The sequence below is a fragment of the Galeopterus variegatus genome, unplaced genomic scaffold (genome assembly GCF_000696425.1).
Source record: "Galeopterus variegatus unplaced genomic scaffold, G_variegatus-3.0.2 Scaffold5461, whole genome shotgun sequence".
Lineage (NCBI taxonomy): Eukaryota > Metazoa > Chordata > Mammalia > Dermoptera > Cynocephalidae > Galeopterus > Galeopterus variegatus.
In genome coordinates, this window is record NW_007731572.1 from 46,058 (window position 1) to 50,049 (window position 3,992).

Consider the following 3,992-nt stretch of genomic DNA (forward strand, 5'->3'; position numbering starts at 1 on the left):
GGGGGGGGGGGGGGGGTAGGTACCAGGACCCAGGCCTCTGGCCACGTTTCTGGGCATGAGAGGCCAGGATTGTTCTGGAACCTAGAGGTCCTGAGGCCTCAGCTCCGTTTTTTGGCAGGTGCTGCATCCTGATGGTGTCTGCTGTGCAGAAAAGACAGGGAGGGCCTTGCTGCCCTGATCAGGCCCCTGGCATAAGAGGCCCCAGGCACAGGCTCCCCTGTGGCCTGGCCGGGCAGCGGTGTCTGCTGAGGATGGAGCCCCACCCCAGAAGCTCAGGTGGCAGTGGGTGGGGTGCGGGGTTCGAGAAGCTGTCCTGTTTCCTTGGGAGGCCACACCGTCTGCCGGGGCTCTGGGGAGGGTTCAGGCTGAAGGTCCTGCCCTGGCTGGGCGGGGACAGCGGAGAATGGGGAGGGGGCCGTGGGGGTCTGCGGGGTTCGGGCAGCACACAGAACGCGTGGCTTCGCCCGGGTGCTCAGGCGTGGCTGTGTGGCTTCCAGCCCCGCTTTGGACGGAGGCACCGAGGATCAGCCGGAGCTGCCGCCCGGTTCCTCACTCCCAGCATTTGACCTTCCTGCCCCGGGGTCTCCAGCAAGACACCTGCAGGGCAAACCCGTGGCTCAGAGGCCCCGCAAGGGGTCAGGCAGAAAACTGTCCTTCCTCATCCACGCCAAGGCCACGCTGCCTCACCGGGCATCTGCGGGGCCCTCGCTCCACTGTCCTCCTGTGGGACGGGAGCATCCGCCCCGGCGGCTCCCAGTGCCTGCCTCTGGCTCCGGGTCTGCCCGGACCCCCCTCAGCCTGTGGGGTCTCTGTTCTCCGGCAGGCCATGGAGAGCAGGTCAAGGCCACAGTGTGTCTAGGAGGTGGCTGGGTGATGTCCGTGTGTGGGTGTCCTGCCCCTGCGCCAGGGGGCAGGGTGGCGCTCCCGCTGCAGCGAGCAGCCGTGGGGCCGGCTCCCGACCCCTCCGCTGGTGGCCCCCGAGGCAGGAGCCCTGAGCCCTGAGCCCTGGGCAGCCCCTGGGAGGGGCCAGAGCTTCCACCGAGGCCTCAGAGGGTCGGACTGAACAATTGTCTTCATCGCGAGACTTTTTTGGGTGATAGGATACATGGTAGAATTTAATTGACTTCTGTATGAATTTCAGCAACTCGCAACATTCAATTTGTTATTACAGCTTTGTAAATGATTCCCACCTGTGGTATGGAGTTCTCGGTTCTTCTGAGGACACTTTGGGGTCCAGGACCTCCCCTGGATCACCAGACGAGGCAGGCTGTGAAGGGAAATGTCCCAGGCTGTGGTTCTGAGCCCGGGACTCGCCTGTGGCCGTGTGAAGCTCAGCTTCTATGTGGCTTCTCTGCAAACTGCGTCCAGCACTTTCTTCCTGGGCCTCCGAAAGCATCAGGCCGGGACAGGGGTGTCAGGAGCAGGGCTGCCCCTCCAGGTCTGCGGGGGAAGCCTTGGCCGATGACAGTAGCGGTGACTCACGGTGCTCTGTAGCGGGCTGTTTTCACTCTCCCAGGGCCATCTTCTCTCTTCGCTTTTCTCACTGAGGGCATTTTCTTGTCTGTTTCAATAAAAGCCCTGGCTTATGAAAGGGCGACGTTTTAACCTGACATCTCACAGCCTTCCCAAGGACGCTTTGTTATTGGAAAAGGCTCCGTCCGTGCTGAGGTGGGTCAATGGGAGCCGGGGAAGAAGGTTCTGGCCAGATGTGCACAAAGGGCAGATTGTCACTTTATTGTTAAGGGAGAAGTGTTTGAATGTCACCTGAGGTCTTTGCTTTAGGTCTGTGGTAGCTGCACAAGAGCCAGCATCGTGGCTTCCTCTTGCCTTTAACCGATGTGTGACACCAACTTTGTGCCCTGGGAGGGACCCGCCCGCCACATGCAGGCCGGATGAGCCAGGGGCTCCTGTTTCACAACACGCCTGTTCACGGCACAGTCACAGCGACCGGCGAGTCACAGGAAACAGAAAAGATGCCATTAGGCGCGTTCACCACTTTCTGAAAACCAGCTGCTGGTCTTTCCCTCTTCCCTTTTTTTTTCTTGTTCCTAGCGAAGCTGGAGGTTGGAGGAGACTCTCCCTCAGCACGTTGTGAAGCGCACACCAGGGAGGACAAGCGCCCAGAAGCCCGGTCTGGCCTGTGGGGTTTAGTGCTGACACAAGTGAGAAAATCCATCCGTGACTGCCAGGCCCGCTCAGGGCTGCGCACCCAGCCGGAGGCCCTTGGAGGCGACGTGTGTGGCTCCCTGGGTGCCGTGGGAGGTGCAGGAGACCCCCCTCTGCTTGTGGCACTCGGCTGGCCCACGGTGGCCTGTCTTCGTGGCAGCAGCAGCTCCAATTGCCAGCTCTGCCAGACAGAAACCTCCTTGAAGAATAAATATTTTTAAAACCCTTGATTTAAAAATATATGTCTGTGCTGGGAAGAGTCTGTGCCCCGCCACTTTGGCTGTACAAGAAGGAGGGTCCCAGTGGGCTCCGAGCTCTGAGCTGTGCTGTCTCCGTGTGGACGCGACACAGGCTGCCTTTCCTTCGTGCAGTCACGTTCGGGTCCTGGAGGGACGTGCGTAAACGTGAGAGGGGACTGTTAGGAGCTGAGTCAGCGTCCCCCTTACTAGGTTGTAGTTTAGGAGGCGTGTAGCACACAACGAGCGCGCACTGCGGCGTCACACGACGTAAGTCAGACTGAAGAACGCAGCACAGCGTCCCAGCCCGCCGTCACCCAGGCACCCCGGGCTCGCACCCTCACTTCTTTGCCCAAATGTCAGCTTCAGAAGCCTCTCCCCAGTGACCTTGTAAAAACGCAGTCCCCTCCTCACTGTGTCCTTCCCTGGTGCGTGGCATCTGCTTGCATGAGTGTCTGTTTCCTCCACACCAGCGAGTTTGCTCCGGGAGGGCATCTCCCTGCATTTTCCCTACGTTCTTCCAGGGTCTAGAACGGGCCTGGCCTGTGGTTCATGCAGTGACCTCTGACCTTGGCTTGATTAGTGGGACCCATGAGTCCTCACCAGATATTTGGCCTGAGTCCTTGTTCAGACGGTGCCAAGACCCAGCCCTGAATGGCCCAGGAAGAAGTGGGGGTGCCAGAGGAATGCCCTCCGCGTGCGGGCAGCTCCTGGTGTCTTGTGCAGGGAGGGTGGTCCTGGGGGGCTGCAGGACTGACCAGGAGGGGTGGAGGGTCAGTGGGCAAGAGGGCGGAGGCCCCCAGGACACCCGGAGGGATTGACCTATGTCCTGTGGGTTTGTGTGCGGGGCATCAGCTTCCCCTCCGTGGCTCAGGACTGGACCCCCCTCTCCCACCAGGCGAGGGCTGGGTCTCCAGCTTCACACCCACCCCTACACAGGCTGTTGGAGCCTGAGCCCATGGGGGCTTTGTATGGGGTCCTGTCACACTGCCCTCCGTCTGTGCTTCTGGGTGGGGAGTGGCCGAGGCTGCCCTGACCTGGGCTCATGTGCAGGCTGGGCCTCCTCTGCCTCTGAGGAGTCAGGGAGGGGCCCAGGGCCTCCAGACAGTGGCAGCCAGGCCTGGTGGGGACGGCACAGGTGGAGGGTCCTGGGCCCAGCCCTGGGTCTTCTCTGCACTGTGGTGCAGGCTGCCTCAGACCCCGGGGCCAGCTCGTCACTGTCCCACTCCCGGGATGCTGCCCCTGCAGGACTGAGCCCCTGTCACGGCCCCGTGAGTGTGGACCTTGTGTGCACACACCCCAGTTGCTGGTCAGCAGCAGTGTAGACCGTTGAGGACATGAACGAGCAGGCTGGGTCAGAGAGCCCGGGTGGTGTCCACCAGCTTCCTTGGCCTCTGCACGCAGCAGACTCCACCCCGTGCAGTGTCGCCCAGGCCTGGAGAGGAGCAGCCGTCCTGCATCCGGCCTCACGCGGGGCAAGGGTGCTGAGGCTCCAGGAGGCTGGGGCATGCTGGGGTCTGGCCGCTGGATGGCGTCCGAGCATCCCCACTCCCCCCCCACAGTTCTGTCCCCGTCGCATGCCCTGGTGTG